The sequence below is a fragment of the Seriola lalandi genome, unplaced genomic scaffold (genome assembly GCF_002814215.2).
Source record: "Seriola lalandi dorsalis isolate HSWRI2012SDOR001 ecotype SW California unplaced genomic scaffold, Sedor1 jcf7180002054680, whole genome shotgun sequence".
Classification (NCBI taxonomy): Eukaryota; Metazoa; Chordata; class Actinopteri; order Carangiformes; family Carangidae; genus Seriola; species Seriola lalandi.
This window is the reverse complement of record NW_019525233.1, coordinates 1,879,988-1,898,281: the sequence shown is the minus strand read 5'-3', so window position 1 is coordinate 1,898,281 and position 18,294 is coordinate 1,879,988.

The following is an 18,294-nucleotide window of genomic DNA, read 5'->3' as shown; positions in this document are numbered from 1 at the left end:
TTGCTATTTTTATTCAACCGGTGACATAAAACCCAAAAGGTTTTCAGTTATTATATTTGGTATTTTTGCTTTAAAAATAACATGAATAATCAGTTACCAAAATAGTCAATGATTCATTTTCTGTCAATTGACAAGTTGATTAAATGACTTGCAGCTCTAGCAGTTTTGAGTGAAATAAATCAACAACTTTTGGTAAAAGCATTCATATGTTAACATGCTAACATTGGCATTTAGCTCAAAGCACCACTGTGCCTACATGCAGCTTCAGAGCAGCTAAGAATGGCTGTAGACTCATTTATAATTGTATTATGAATCATTTACTTGTATGTGGATCATCACACAGGTTGAACACTTGCTTTAAGCATACAGGGGTATTACAGAGAATCAGTGGTGCACAAACCTGTTTTTTTGACAGACACCTGGAAGCCTTCACCTTGTGTTACAAAACATCTTTGATGTTGGAAAAGAACAAACTCAGTGGACATGACTGTCATACCAGACACGCACAAAAACTAGAACACAGTGTCAGCTCTGAAATTTTTTCCACCAGATTATATCCACTAATCTGACTTGAAAATCGTAGTTTTAGCTGGAGAGGTGGAAAGTTACCATGTACATTTACCAACAGTACTGAACTACAGCTTTTGCTTTTTACTCTGATAGGTTTATTGTACAACTATACTTCCTTGTTGCTCTGCACAATATTTCAGCTAAGCGCCAAACTTTTTTGTAAGTTTTTTTTGGGGCAGTTTTCATGTCTTTATTTGATAGGGAAAGTGAGGGGGGTCAGGAAATAGAGGAGTGGGGGAGAGACATTCAGCAAGAGGTCAAACCGGGGACCTCCTGCTCAAGTCTCATTATGCCCATATGGTACTATGGTGGTGGTGGCCCTAACCACTCAGACATCAGGACGACCCCACCAAATGCAAAACTTTGTCTATAAAATCTTGATCTAAATCTTTATAGATTAAACTGTTTATAAATTATATAATCTATATAGAATCTCAACCAACTGAAGCATTAAAATTCTAACAAAACACTGATGCATCAGTAATAAGAATCCTACAATATGGTACAAAATGTCATAGTGTAGTAGTATAGTTATGCCTTACTATAATGTGACGTTTTTGAAACATTTTACGTCTATGACATTTTTTACATATACCTTACTATACGATTACCTTTTTATGCCTTACTATACTACAATGTGTTTATGACATTTTTGGCCTTATTTTACTATGATGTTTTAGGCCTTGCTATACTATGACATTTTGATGATGTTATATACCTTACTTTACTATGAAGTTTTTATGACTTTTTATGCCTTATTATACTATGACGTTTTTATGAATTTTTATGTCTTGCTATATTATGACTTTTTAAGCCTAACTATACTATGACATTTTTATGACTTTTATGCCTTATTATACTAGGACGTTTTTATGACATCCTTGGCTTTATTATACTGTGACATTTTTATGACTTTTTATTCCTTATTGTGCTATGACATTTTTATGAATTTTTATGTCTTGCTATACTATGACTTTTTGTGCTTTACTATACTATGATGTTTTTATGACATTCTTGGCCTTATTGTGCTATGACATTTTTATGAATTTTTATGCCTTATTGTACTGTGATGTTTTTATGACATTCTTGGCCATATTGTGCTAGGATACTTTTATGAATTTTTATATCTTACTAAACTGACATTTTTTACATTTTTATGCCGTACTGTACTATGACAATTATGTTTCATTCTATACATATAGTTTTTTCACTTTTCAGGCCTTACTATACTATGATGTCTTTGCACTTTTTAGGCCTTATTATACTCTGATGTTTGTTTACCTTACTATACTATTCAATTTTTTGATGATTAAGTATTAAGTAAATAATGACATCTTTTGATGTTATTATGCCTTATAAAAGTATGTAGTTTTTTGACTTTTTTTGCCATACTATACTATGTCGTTTTTTCACTTTTCAGGCCTTACTATATTACGATGTCTTTACACTTAACTATATTATGACATCTTTTGATGTTTTTATGCCTTATAAAAGTATGTAGTTTTTTGACTTTTTTTGCCATACTATACTATGTCGTTTTTTTCACTTTTCAGGCCTTATTATACTCTGATGTTTGTTTACCTTACTATACTATTCAATTTTTTGATGATTATATGCCTTATTATACTATGTCTTTTTTCACTTTTTTTGCCATACATCGTTTTTTCTAATTTTTCGCCATAATATACTATGTCGTTTTTTTTCACTTTTTAGGCCTTACTATATTATGATGTCTTTACACTTAACTATATTATGACATCTTTTGATGTTTTTATGCCGTATTATACTATGTCGTTTTTTTTCACTTTTTTTGCCATACAATACTATGTCGTTTTTCTCACTTTTTAGGCCTTATTATACTATGTCGTTTTTCTCACTTTTAAGGCCTTATTATACTCTGATGTTTGTTTACCTTACTATACTATTCAATTTTTTGATGATTATATGCCTTATTATACTATGTCTTTTTTCACTTTTTTTGCCATACTATACTATGTCGTTTTTTCACTTTTTTTGCCATACTATACTATGTCGTTTTTCTCACTTTTTAGGCCTTATTATACCTTGATGTCTGTATACTGTACTATAATATTCAATTTTTTGATGTTTATATGCCTTATTATACTATGTCGTTTTTTCACTTTTTTTGCCATACTATATTATGTGTTTTTTTCACTTTTAAGGCCTTATTATACTCTGTTTGTTTACCTTACTATACTATTAAACGTTTCTATGCCTTATTATACTATGTCGTTTTTTTTCACTTTTAAGGCCTTATTATACTCTGATGTTTGTTTACCTTACTATAATACTCAATTTTTTGATGTTTATATGCCTTATTATAATATGTCTTTTTTCACTTTTTTTGCCATACTATACTATGTTGTTTTTTCAAATTTTTCGCCATACTATACTATGTCGTTTCTTTCACTTTTTAGGCCTTACTATACTCTGATGTTTGTTTACCTTACTATAATATTCAATTTTTTTATGTTTATACGCCTTATTATACTGTCTTTTTTTCACTTTTCAGGCCTTACTATATTATGATGTGTTTACACTTAACTATATAATGACATCTTTTGATGTTTTTATGCCGTATTATACTGTCGTTTTTTTTCACTTTTTGTTGCCATACAATACTATGTCGTTTTTTTTCAAATTTTCTCACCATACTAAACTGTTGTTTTTTTCACTTTCCAGGCCTTACTATATTATGATGTCTTTACACTTAACTATATTATGATGTCTTTTGATGTTTTTATGCCTTATGAAAGTATGTTGTTTTTTTTCCACTTTTTATGCCATACTATACTATGTCGTTTTTTGACTTTTTTTGCCATACTATACTATGTCGTTTTTCCACTTTTTTTGCCATACTATACTATGTCGTTTTTCTCACTTTTAAGGCCTTATTATACTCTGTTTGTTTACCTTACTATACTATTAAACGTTTATATGCCTTATTATACTATGTCGTTTTTTCACTTTTTTTGCCATACTATACTATGTCGTTTTTTCACTTTTTTTGCCATACTATACTATGTTGTTTTTTTCACTTTTTAGGCCTTATTATACCTTGATGTCTGTATACTTTACTATAATATTCAATTTTTTGATGTTTATATGCCTTATTATACTATGTTGTTTTTTCACTTTTTTTGCCATACTATACTATGTCGTTTTTCTCACTTTTTAGGCCTTATTATACCTTGATGTCTGTATACTTTACTATAATATTCAATTTTTTGATGTTTATATGCTTTATTATACTATGTCGTTTTTTTTCACTTTTAAGGCCTTATTATACTCTGATGTTTATTTACCTTACTATACTATTAAACGTTTATATGCCTTATTATATTATGTCTTTTTTCACTTTTTTTGCCATACTATACTATGTCGTTTTTTCACTTTTTTTGCCATACTATACTATGTCGTTTTTTCACTTTTTTTGCCATACTATACTATGTCGTTTTTTCACTTTTTTTGGCATACTATATTATGTTTTTTTTTCACTTTTAAGGCCTTATTATACTCTGTTTGTTTACCTTACTATACTATTAAACGTTTCTATGCCTTTTTATACTATGTTGTTTTTTCACTTTTTTTGCCATACTATACTGTCGTTTTTTTCACTTTTTTTGCCATACTATACTATGTCGTTTTTCTCACTTTTAAGGCCTTATTATACTCTGATGTTTGTATACCTTACTGTACTATTAAATGTTTTTATGTTTCTATGCCTTATCATACCATGTTTTTTTTCGCCATACTATAGTATGTCGTTTTTTGACTTTTTTGGGCATACTATACTCTGTGGTTTTTCTCACTTTTAAGGCTTTATTATACTGTGATGTCTTTACATTTAACTATATTATGACATCTTTTGATGTTTATATGCCTTATTATACTATGTCGTTTTTTCACTTTTTTTGCCATACTATACTATGTCGTTTTTTCACTTTTTTTGGCATACTATATTATGTTTTTTTTTCACTTTTAAGGCCTTATTATACTCTGTTTGTTTACCTTACTATACTATTAAACGTTTCTATGCCTTTTTATACTATGTTGTTTTTTCACTTTTTTTGCCATACTATACTATGTCGTTTTTTTCACTTTTTAGGCCTTATTATATCTGATGTTTATTTACTTTACTATACTATTAAATGTTTATATGCTTTATTATACTATGTCTTTTTTCACTTTTTTTGCCATACTATACTATGTCGTTTTTTCACTTTTTTTGGCATACTATACTATGTCGTTTTTTCACTTTTTTTGGCATACTATATTATGTTTTTTTTTCACTTTTAAGGCCTTATTATACTCTGTTTGTTTACCTTACTATACTATTAAACGTTTCTATGCCTTTTTATACTATGTTGTTTTTTCACTTTTTTTGCCATACTATACTATGTCGTTTTTTTCACTTTTTTTGCCATACTATACTATGTTGTTTTTCTCACTTTTTAGGCCTTATTATACTCTGATGTTTGTATACCTTACTGTACTATTAAATGTTTTTATGTTTCTATGCCTTATCATACCATGTTTTTTTTCGCCATACTATAGTATGTCGTTTTTTGACTTTTTTGGGCATACTATACTCTGTGGTTTTTCTCACTTTTAAGGCTTTATTATACTGTGATGTCTTTACATTTAACTATATTATGACATCTTTTGATGTTTTTATACCTGATAATACTATGTCTTTTTTTCACTTTTTTTGCCATACTATACTATGTCGTTTTTTTCAAATTTTCTCACCATACTATACTGTTGTTTTTTTCACTTTCCAGGCCTTACTATATTATGATGTCTTTACACTTAACTATATTATGATGTCTTTTGATGTTTTTATGCCTTATGAAAGTATGTCGTTTTTTAAATTTTTTTTGGCATACTATGTGTTTTTTGACTTTTTTTGCCATACTATACTATGTCGTTTTTCTCACTTTTTAGGCCTTATTATACTTTGATGTCTGTATACTTTACTATAATATTCAATTTTTTGATGATTATATGCCTTATTATACTATGTCTTTTTTTCACTTTTTCGGCATACTATACTATGTCGTTTTTTACATTTTTTTTGGCATACTATACTATGTGTTTTTTTCACTTTTAAGGCTTTATTATAATCTGTTTGTTTACCTCACTATACTATTAAACGTTTCTATGCCTTATTATACTATGTCGTTTTTTCGCCATACTATACTATGTCGTTTTTTGACTTTTTTTGGCATACTATACTATGTGGTTTTTCTCACTTTTAAGGCTTTATTATACTGTGATGTCTTTACACTTAACTATATTATGACATCTTTTGATGTTTTTATACCTGATAATACTATGTCTTTTTTTCACTTTTTTTGCCATACTATACTATGTCGTTTTTTTCAAATTTTCTCACCATACTATACTATTGTTTTTTACACTTTCCAGGCCTTACTATATTATGATGTCTTTACACTTAACTATATTATGATGTCTTTTGATGTTTTTATGCCTTATGAAAGTATGTTGTTTTTTTTCACTTTTTGTGCCATACTATACTATGTCGTTTTTTGACTTTTTTTGCCATACTATACTATGTCGTTTTTCTCACTTTTTAGGCCTTATTATACTTTGATGTCTGTATACTTTACTATAATATTCCATTTTTGATGATTATATGCCTTATTATACTATGTCTTTTTTTCACTTTTTCGGCATACTATACTATGTCGTTTTTTTAAATTTTTTTTGGCATACTATATTATGTGTTTTTTTCACTTTTAAGGCTTTATTATAATCTGTTTGTTTACCTCACTATACTATTAAACGTTTCTATGCCTTATTATACTATGTCGTTTTTTCACTTTTTTTGCCATACTATGTCGTTTTTTCACTTTTTTTGCCATACTATACTATGTCGTTTTTCTCACTTTTTAGGCCTTATTATACCTTGATGTCTGTATACTTTACTATAATATTCAATTTTTTGATGTTTATATGCCTTATTATACTATGTCTTTTTTTCACTTTTTTTGCCATACTATACTATGTCGTTTTTTTCAAATTTTCTCACCATACTATACTGTTGTTTTTTTCACTTTCCAGGCCTTACTATATTATGATGTCTTTACACTTAACTATATTATGATGTCTTTTGATGTTTTTATGCCTTATGAAAGTATGTTGTTTTTTTTCACTTTTTGTGCCATACTATACTATGTCGTTTTTTGACTTTTTTTGGCATACTATACTATGTGGTTTTTCTTACTTTTAAGGCTTTATTATACTGTGATGTCTTTACACTTAACTATATTATGACATCTTTTGATGTTTTTATACCTGATAATACTATGTCTTTTTTTCACTTTTTTTGCCATACTATACTATGTCGTTTTTTTCAAATTTTCTCACCATACTATACTGTTGTTTTTTTCACTTTCCAGGCCTTACTATATTATGATGTCTTTACACTTAACTATATTATGATGTCTTTTGATGTTTTTATGCCTTATGAAAGTATGTTGTTTTTTTTCACTTTTTGTGCCATACTATACTATGTCGTTTTTTGACTTTTTTTGCCATACTATACTATGTCGTTTTTCTCACTTTTTAGGCCTTATTATACTTTGATGTCTGTATACTTTACTATAATATTCCATTTTTGATGATTATATGCCTTATTATACTATGTCTTTTTTTCACTTTTTCGGCATACTATATTATGTGTTTTTTTCACTTTTAAGGCTTTATTATAATCTGTTTGTTTACCTCACTATACTATTAAACGTTTCTATGCCTTATTATACTATGTCGTTTTTTCACTTTTTTTGCCATACTATACTATGTCGTTTTTTCACTTTTTTTGCCATACTATATTATGTGTTTTTTTCACTTTTAAGGCTTTATTATAATCTGTTTGTTTACCTCACTATACTATTAAACGTTTCTATGCCTTATTATACTATGTCGTTTTTTCACTTTTTTTGCCATACTATACTATGTCGTTTTTCTCACTTTTTAGGCCTTATTATACCTTGATATCTGTATACTTTACTATAATATTCAATTTTTTGATGTTTATATGCCTTATTATACTATGTTGTTTTTTCACTTTCTTTGCCATACTATACTATGTCGTTTTTCTCACTTTTTAGGCCTTATTATACCTTGATGTCTGTATACTTTACTATAATATTCAATTTTTTGATGTTTATATGCTTTATTATACTATGTCGTTTTTTTGCCATATTATACTATGTCGTTTTTTCACTTTTTTTGGCATACTATATTATGTGTTTTTTTCACTTTTAAGGCCTTATTATACTCTGTTTGTTTACCTTACTATACTATTAAACGTTTCTATGCCTTTTATACTATGTTGTTTTTTCACTTTTTTTGCCATACTATACTATGTCTTTTTTTCACTTTTTGTGCCATACTATACTATGTCGTTTTTTTCAAATTTTCTAACCATACTATACTGTTGTTTTTTTTTCACTTTCCAGGCCTTACTATATTACGATGTCTTTACACTTAACTATATTATGACATCTTTTGATGTTTTTATGCCTTATAAATCTAATGTCGTTTTTTTCACTTTTTGGGCCATACTATACTATGTTGTTTTTTCATTTTTTTTGCCATACTATACTGTCGTTTTTTCACTTTTTAGGCCTTATTATACTTTGATGTCTGTATACTTTACTATAATATTCAATTTTTTGATGATTATATGCCTTATTATACTATCTTTTTTTCACTTTTTCGGCATACTATACTATGTCGTTTTTTGACTTTTTTGGCATACTATATTATGTGTTTTTTTCACTTTTAAGGCTTTATTATACTCTGTTTGTTTACCTCACTATACTATTAAACGTTTCTATGCCTTATTATACTATGTCTTTTTTTCACTTTTTTCGCCATACTATACTATTTCGTTTTTTGTCTTTTTTTGGCATACTATATTATGTGTTTTTTTCACTTTTAAGGTTTTTTTATACTCTTTTTGTTTACCTTACTATACTATTAAACGTTTCTATCCCTTATTATACTATGTCGTTTTTTCAAATTCTTTCGCCATACTGTACTATGTCATTTTTTTTTCACTTTCAGGCCTTACTATATTATGATGTCCTTACACTTAACTATATTATGACATCTTTTCATGTTTTTATGCCTTATAAATGTATGTCGTTTTTTTGACTTTTTTTGGCATACTATACTATGTCATTTTTTTCACTTTTTAGGCCTTATTATACTTTGATGTCTGTATACCTTACTCTAGTATTAAATGTTTTTATGTGTGTATGCCTTATTACACTGTCTTTTTTTCACTTATTTTGCCATACTATACTATGTCGTTTTTTCACTTTTTTTGGCATTCTATATTATGTGTTTTTTTTCACTTTTAAGGCCTTATTTTACTCTGTTTGTCTACCTTATTATACTATTAAACGTTTCTATGCCTTATTATACTATGTTGTTTTTTCACTTTTTTCGCCATACTATACTATGTCGTTTTTTTTCATTTTTTTAAGCCTTATTATACTATGATGTCTGTATACCTTACTGTACTATTAAATGTTTTTATGTGTGTATGCCTTACTATACTATGTCGTTTGACTTTTTTGCCATACTATGTCATTTTTTTCACATTTCAGGCCTTATTATACTATGATGTCTGTATACTTTACTATACTATTCAATTTTTTGATGATTATATGCCTTATTATACTTTGTCTTTTTTCACTTTTTTTGCCATACTATACTATGTCGTTTTTTTACTTTTTTGCCATACTATATTATGTAGTTTTTTCCCACTTTTTAAGCCTTATTATACTATGATGTCTGTGTACCTTACTCTACTATTAAACATTTTTGTGTTTATATGCCTTAGCATACTATGTCATCTTTACACTTTTTTTGCCATACTCTACTATGTCATTTTTCATACTATTTTCTTAAAAATAGTATAATATACTATTCAATTTTTTGATGTTTATATGCCTTATTATACTATGTCTTTTTTTCACTTTTTTCCCATACTATGACATTTTTTTCACTTTTTAGGCTTTACTCTACTATGTTGCCTTCATATCTTAGTATACTTTTACATTTTTTTATGTTTTTATGCCTTATTATACTATGACTTTTATCACTTTTTATATCTAACTATATTATGTTGTTTTAATTACATTTTTATGTATTATATTTATGTTCATATAGCAAGAAATAAAATGTCATACTATTTAGTAAGGCATAAAATTTATACTTCTAATACTATGCTCGTAATTTTTTCTCAAATTGTATTATTACAGGCTAATTTAGTGTCAGATCAGTGGTGGGATTTTAATGGACTACAATTGTGATTAACAGTTATAATCTGTAGAGAATATTTGAATGACAGTGATTTTCAGCAGCTCAGAGTTTTCATCAGGTTAGACACTGAGTCGAGATTTTAAAAAGCAAATCATACATGGACATGACACAGTATCTCAGCCTATACAAGACCGCCTGTTTGATTTAATTAGAGTGAACTTCTGTTTTTATTCTTGTTGTCTACCAGCCAAAAGCAAGTCACAGTACTAATAACTCCCATTATAATACATGTACTGACTTTACTTCTTTGTAAAGAGGAAATGTTGCTCTTTTAGGTCAGACACACAAACTGTAATGTAGCCACACTGGTTGCAGAGCTGTAAAGGATGAGGTTTAAAGATAAGGCAACGGGTTCAGACAGCTTATCTTAAAAATGCTGATAGAGGGAGCAGAGGCTCTGGCATTGCACAGCACTCTGTTAATGTTCAACCAATATATCTGAAGCATTGATGAGCAGCTCTCAGAAAGAGATCTCAGGGGAAGGATTGAAGGAACAAAGGTCACCAACCCTCACCCTACCCTGACAAGTATTAACAAGGTTAACAAATTTCTTACTTAATTCAATCTACAGAGTGATTTTCATCTCATTTAGCCACTGTGGTGCAACATTATAATAGGAGAGGTATTTCAGCAGGAAGCTACTGTATTTCTTTTTAAATGTGTTTGACATTCATTGTTATTTATAGTCAGTAAAATGTAAATTATCTCTCAGTTTCTATCTCTTTGTTTCAAGTCTGAATTGCATGAAATGTGATTGAAAAAAAGTTGAGATGAGACGCAATCACAACCTGCTCATATCTGCCCTTGGGAAATTATCAAGGGAAGCAGGTCCACTGAGTTGTCTTGCTAAGTCTTGTAATTAAGGAAACAGGAAACAGCTAAGATCTGGATCACATACAGGTGCACAAAAAGTCATGCTCTGAATTTCACTCAGCAAAGATAACTCAACTCAACCTAGACCAATAAAGACTTAAGCTTTGACGAATTTGCAGTGAAAACAATAGGAATCTGTCCCCATTCAACTGTACCATGAGTACATATAGCACAGACTCACTGCCCTCTGTGGAATGGCCCAGTGGCCAACATGTGGAATCGGACGACTTCAGTACCTGGAGAGTCACATGCTACATTGCACCCTGTGGCTGCCCTGTACAAGTGTGCACACTCAGATTGTTAATCAATTATCAGGGACAACTGACTAAGCAACAACTTTCCAGAGCAATATGTGATGTCTGGCTGATGTGAAGTCATACAGGCTCTCTTGATTACAGTCATTTTACACTGGTGATATGTGACAGGGTTGTGCATATAACAAGATATATCGTGTGTCAATATTGTTTCATATCGTACGCCATCATTTAGTTTGTTATGTTGCAAATCACTCTCTACGGCAAAGGTTGCATGAAGGCAATAGAAACAAACATGGAGGAGAGTGAACGTGACGCAGAACGAGAATCCTGAATAGGCTGCGTTTGAAGACCGATTGCATCACAGCTGCGTGACCAGGCTCCATCATATGCGGGCCTTCATTTCCTGGGCAACGAAGGACACAGGCCACAGGTCAGACTGGAACCCCGGTCGCTGCAGGTAGGACTAAGCCATTGTAGTACACACTCTACCAGGCGAGACACTCCAAATTAATGATTTTTATGCCTCTGTGCCGGCAACAGCCAGATATTGTTTTTGGGTTGTTTGTCCGTCCTCACGTACATCCGTCCCATTCTTGTGGACACGACCCCTCAGAAACACCTCATTGGAACTTTTTCAAATTTGGCACCAACATTCACTTGGACTCAAGGATGGATTAATTACATGTTGGTGATCAAAGGGTCAAAAGGTCAAGGTCAGGGTGACCTCACAAAATGTGGTTTTCACAGTGTGAAAACAACATCTCCTTAACGACCTTGATGGAATTTCTTCATATTTGGTAAAAACGTTTGTTCATCTACATTCAAGGACAAACTGATTATGAATTTTTGTGGCCAAAGGTCAAAATTCAAAGGTCAAGCTCACAGTGACCTCACAATACAGTTTTTAGCCATTACTCAAGACTTCATTCAGCAATTATGACAAATTTTCACACAAATGGTTAATATTTCATATGACCCTGGATAAACAGGGATGTAACCTGAAACTAGTCTGAGTGGCGGAGGCATACAACTGCGAGGTGGTAACTGTAGTTTAAGTAAAACAGTTTTATGGGTGTTTCTAACGATTTTCATCCCCTGGTCCATTTGTTATGGAGGGGAGGGCACCTCTATGGATAATTCAGCTGCCGGTAAAAACCTGCCAAACATCTGGGTCATAAGTTAGAGAAACAACATTTTATATAAACAATATATTAGAAGAATGTGTTATATCCTGATATCTATCTGGATAGGAAACGACCTGTAATTGGATTCTTTTAGGATACTTGGATAGGATATTATATATATTAAGTACATTAATAAATCTAACAGATTTACCATTTTAATCGTGTATGTCTCTTCATTAAAAAAAAAAAAATTCACCTTTGTAATTTTACTTATAGATCATGGCAACAATTGGTGACTTTGAAACCTTTAAACTCAAAAAGGTTCCAGACTCAGAGGAATGTAAATCTATAAGGTTGTCTCCAGACTATATGCAAAGATAATGCTTGGGGCGGTTACCTAATTGCTAATGTGTAAATGGGTCTCTCAATAATTAACGAGGCAGGGTTCACCCGGCTGCAATGACGTCAGCTCTGATTAGGAAAAGTGTGTGAATGGAAGTCAAAGTGCTGCTGTATGAGAGCAGACTATCACCAATCACACAATCACAGCTTAATTTATTCATGTCATGACAAGAAAAACAGAATCTCTGCTGCCTCCAACACAGACGTTACATCTTTACAGCAAGTTATTAACGAGTCTGTTGAAGACAGTGGTATCTTTATCATGGTTTTTCACCCTCTCTTGTTAAAGCTTGTTCCCAGTTCAAAGTTGCGCTAAAGCCTGTAAAGAGTGAAATAAACTTTGATCCTTACACTGATTTTCCCTTTGTTGTGCCTTGTGTACCTGAATTGGCGAATATTTAAGGCTACCAACATGTGGTCACACTGGTGAACTTCCAGGTGTGCAGCCGTTACCCCTGAGAGAAACACCATCAAACACCTGAGCCTCTTACAAGACGTCTCCAGGTGACTCTCCAGGTACGACTTTGGTACCTGGAGAGTCACATGCTTCCGAGTGCATCGCACCCCGTGGCTGCCCTGCCGAGGCATGCACGCTGTAAATATTCATATTGTTAATCAATAATCAGGGGCAACTGACTAAGCAACAACTTGGCAGAGCAATATGTGAAGTCTGGTAAATATGCAGTCATATAGTCTTATCTTGATTACAATCATTTCTAACTGGCGATGGGTGACTACCGGTCCTTGAACTGGAGCAGACAGGTCAAAACCTTACATAGAACTGCAACAGTTCTAAAGAGATGTGCATATAATTTCATATAATTTTTTTTTTTTTTTAAGTAAAATAAATGAATTAATCTACAACCTTCACATCTTAGAGATACTGATTTTATGGTGTGTCTCTTTCTTTAAAAACAGCTTCATTGTGTTAGTTAAAGCTCATAGCAACAATTAAGGTACTTCAAAACTATTAGTCCCAGTTTGTGAAACAAAACACAAAAACAAAATAAAAAAAGCATATGGGGCAAAGACCCAGGGGCCTCTTTATAAAGTTTAATATTTCATGCTTGAAAGTGGCAGTGCTCAATTAAAAGACTAAAATGACAAGTAAGACAATCCCAAAGAGACATAAAATGACCACAAAAAGACTCCACAAAGATCATGTCATGTCATGTCTTTGGATTCATGGTCCCCAGAGGATGAATCCTACTGACTTTGTTAGTCCACTAAATTTTTCCTCTATTTGAGTTAAATATCTTAACTAAATCCTAACTGAATGGATTGCTATACAGTTTAGTACAGAGTTCATGGTTTTCAGAGGATGTATGCTAATAACTTCCTCTGATTCACAAAAGGTACTTTGGTGTATGAATAAATATTTAAAAACAAATAACAGCTGTTAATACTACCCAGCATAATACAAATAAAAAAGTACTACAGGAAATAATTTACTGAAAGTGGATCAGTTGCTCCTGTACAGTAAAGCTTAATAGAGAATGCAGTAAAAATTCACTGGTAGCTATAACCTGTCACCACGGGACCGACCCTCTAAAAAAGCACGGCACTTATCAACAATGGACACCTCACTGGAATGACAGCTGATCAAATCTATGTTTAGCTATCACAACACAGTTGGGGATTTATAAACATTTCAAATGTGAAAGGCCACAGAGGAGCTGACCTCTTGGCTTGAATGCCTGGGGAATCATTGTGATGCTAATCCTGTTTTATCCACTCGGACCCTAAAATAAACCCAGCGCTCTGAAGAATGAGCCGTAATCCCCATCAGCGAGTCCGTGCGCTCCTGATCTGAGCGGAGATGTTATGTCAGAGTCGGAGCTGCGGAGTTAAAACCATCATCAAAATGAAAGACAGTGGAAATATGAGCAGGTACAACAGATAGCATAAAGGGATTTTCAGAGTTGATTTGAAATGTTTTTCCAAAACACATAAACAAGGCACATGCACGCCTATTGTACAGTTTCCATGTACACAAACCCACAAGAGCTGGAATGAGCACACATACATGATTAAACATGTACAATTTGAAATTAAAGTTCAACATTTTGAGAATTGAAACATAATTATTTGCTTTCTTGCAGAGAGTTAGACGAGAACATAAAAACTTGAAACAGATGGAAACAGGTAGTCTGGCTCTGAAGAGACTGCCTAGCAACACCTCTAAAGCTCACTGATGAATAAATGTCACTTTTGTTTAATTAACACAAAAAAAAAAAAACTATAAAAACAAGTTGTGGTTTGATCAGGGTCGCTGGACAATTTCTTAGCCGGACCGGTCAGTTGTCTGTTGACAACAGTTTAATTAAAAAAAAAAAAAAAAAAAAAAAAAAAAAAAAAAAAAAGAGGTAGCTTTAATATTTACCGTACAGACATGAGAGTGGTATCAGTCTACTAGGTGAACTCTCAGCAAGAAAACGAGCAATCACATTTCCCAGGGTGAAAAAGAAGCAACTGATTGATACAAATGTAGAATTGTTTATTTTTTTTTTTTTTTTAATCTTCAGGAAAATATTTGTGTTTCAAAATGCAGTAAAGAAAATTACGTCTTCTGGCAAACACGCTTTTTAATCTGGATTACCTCTTCGATTGCAATTCTATGGACATACATGACTTGTTCTATACATTCACAAATGTATATGCTGATGGAATTTGCTCTAAGGAGCTTTAAAACCAAAATGCCCCCAAGTCCAGATGGCAACTTGAAGTAAAGAAATTGGGGTTGCGATCTCTGTAGAATCTAGGGCTGCAGTGAAACAGCTTGAGCCAGTGATATGTGAGGTTCAACATGCAACATGCTACAATCCTCTTAGGCTCAGGTCCAACTTGACGTACATCTGCAGCGATCTAATGAAATGTATTTTTGCCTTAATATTCTCAGTAAAGCGAATGAAGCATGACCATGCAGTAAGGATTACAAGATCACTTCATCTGGACCAAGAGAAAATTACTGTATATAAAACAAAAGACCTCAAATCTAGCATAGCTTCAAATCACCACTCAAATAATTCAGTTTAATGCAGTTGTCAGATCTGCTTTCTTGGCTTTTAATCAAAGGTCAGACATCTGACCTCGTGGCTTTCATGTAATTGCTCTGCTTTTCTAAAATGGACAATAGCATCAAATCTATAAATTTGATCAAATCCTCAGTGATTAACTAAATGAGCTCCGTTGTTAATCTATGAAATAGGGATCCATTAGAGGAGATCACTCACCATCTTGATGGGTTATAAACCCCCCACACATGTTGGAATGTACACAGAAGGTCACTGAGCACATTAGACCCGTTTTCACTTTCCACACTTTAATTTTGATGCCATATTGGACGCTCGCATCCATTGTTGAGCCCACAGATGTCAGGAGATAATCACAAAGATTTATGATAATGGTATAATTTCCCACAACCTGTGATTTTATGTATGTGTATCATGCACATGAAGAGCTGTGCATTGTTCCATGGGAAAAATAATAAATTATATAAATGAGATGAAGATACGACTTTTTGAACACTTAAATGCATCCCTTATTTATTTTTATGTTGCTGATCGTTTTTTCTCTAAAACATGGCAATGTTGGTCAGTCCACCACTTTGGTCCAAACTGAAATATCTCAGATATTCATGGTCCCCAGAGAATGAATACTGATGACCTTAGTGATACTTTGACCTTTCATCTATAGCGCCACCAACCCGTCGTTGTTTTCATTTATCCAGTCAAATATCTTAGTAACTATCAGACTGATTGGTTTGTACAACACATTCGTGGTCTCCAGACAATGAATCCTAGTGACTTAGAAGAAAAGTCAGAGGATCCACTATCATAAAAACAGTCAAAAAGAAAACTGAAACATGCAGGAATAAATTTGAATGTTCTTTATTGCACAGTCATCTGACGCCTACAGCACATGCATGGAAAATTCACCCAGCAGATAGAATAATCAGATAGAGCATGAAATTACCCATTTTTCAATTACATATGTGTAACAGTGGAGTGGAAAGTAGTATGGAGTGCACTGACAGGGCTGTGGCAGATGATTTAGATACATGTTCGCACAGTGCCAAGGACTCTGCACCGAGAGCAGAGCCAATTCAAATATAGCACAGACTCTTGGGAAAAAGTTTCCTTGAAAAACATGATTAATGGCAGTCCAGCGTGTTTCAGTGAGGCTGCATGGCGTGACTAATGCAAACAGGTTTTCTTAGGCAACACAGTAACCTTTGCTCAACTGGCACATACGGAAATTACATTTTTATTTCAGCCTCTGTTTGACCTCATGAAGTAAACGTAGTATGTTCATGTCAATTTCAGCATATATTACACCCGTGAAATTTTCTGAATAACTGGTAAAACAGCACAACACAATCATACAGTAATAATAATTCTCAAAAGATTACCTCACAAAATGCTGATTTCATTTAAGTGAACAGAAACCAGACTGTGAAAAGGCAGACTTGTTCAGTCATTGCATCAGCAGGAGAGAGTTGGCTGTGTAAATTTGAGGCAGCTCTTTGAGCAAACAATGATATAACACTGAACAAATACTAAGAGTATCACAATGTGTAGCAACACCATGACAGTTCTGAGAACTGTTGGCTAATTTTGGTTTGTATGCATCGAGTCAAGTCCCCAGTGAACTGCAGCCTTACCTCGAACGCATACTTAGGGTATACTGCCCTATAGAAAGAATATCAAGTAGCAACAGTAAACAATGTTTATAACATAGTTAGGACATTTTTATACTTTTGTAGTCTGGATAAATTAAATGCAAGCAAGACTAAGATGCAGCCTTGCTAGCAGCTCTTTGAAGCTGTCCTTAAGCAGAGTGGTGATTTTAGTTAGATGCTAATGGCAGCATGCAAGAATTCAGATTTACTGAATTTGGTGAATTTAAACTGACAGAAAAACTATTTGGTAAAGCACGGTAGCATGTTAACATTTGATTATTAGCACTAACATTTGAAGCTGACGGGAATGTCATCAGATTTGCAGGTATTTGGTCCAAAACTCAAATACTAGAATTTAAACTTTGACCTGATGATGGCGCTGGATAAAGGATCAAAGATATTGCAATTATTTTGCTTATTTAACAGGGACATTGCAGAATAGATTCAGGACACAACATGTAGCCAATGCATGAATGTCTGTAACAAATTCCATGGCACTCCATCCAGTAGTTGTTGAGACATGTCACTCAAACTCAAAGTGGAGGAAACGTCACGGTATGACTACAGTCATCACAATTCATCATCTGGGAATATCTGTAAATCTGTAGATGTTGAGATATTTTCACTGGATAAATGAAAACCTGACCTGTTGCTAGTGCAATTAGAAAAATAAATAAATAAATCAAGGGATCAGCTGCATTTATCCTCCTGGGACTATGAATTAATGTGCAAAGTTTCACTGCAATCAATCAGTCCACCAGTTTTTGAGACATTTCAATAAAAAAACAAAAATGTCAACTCCTTTGTGACGCTAGAGGAAAAGTCAGATTACGGCAGGTTTCAGCTTCAGGAAAGTAAGAATGCCTGTACAAAATTTCATGGAAATTCAACAGCTGTTCAGATGTTTCAGTCTGGATCAAAGTGGAGGACAAACCATTCGATAGTCAAATATTGACTTTAGGTTTCTAAAATCTACCATTTTCTGTGGTTTGCTTCCTAGAAA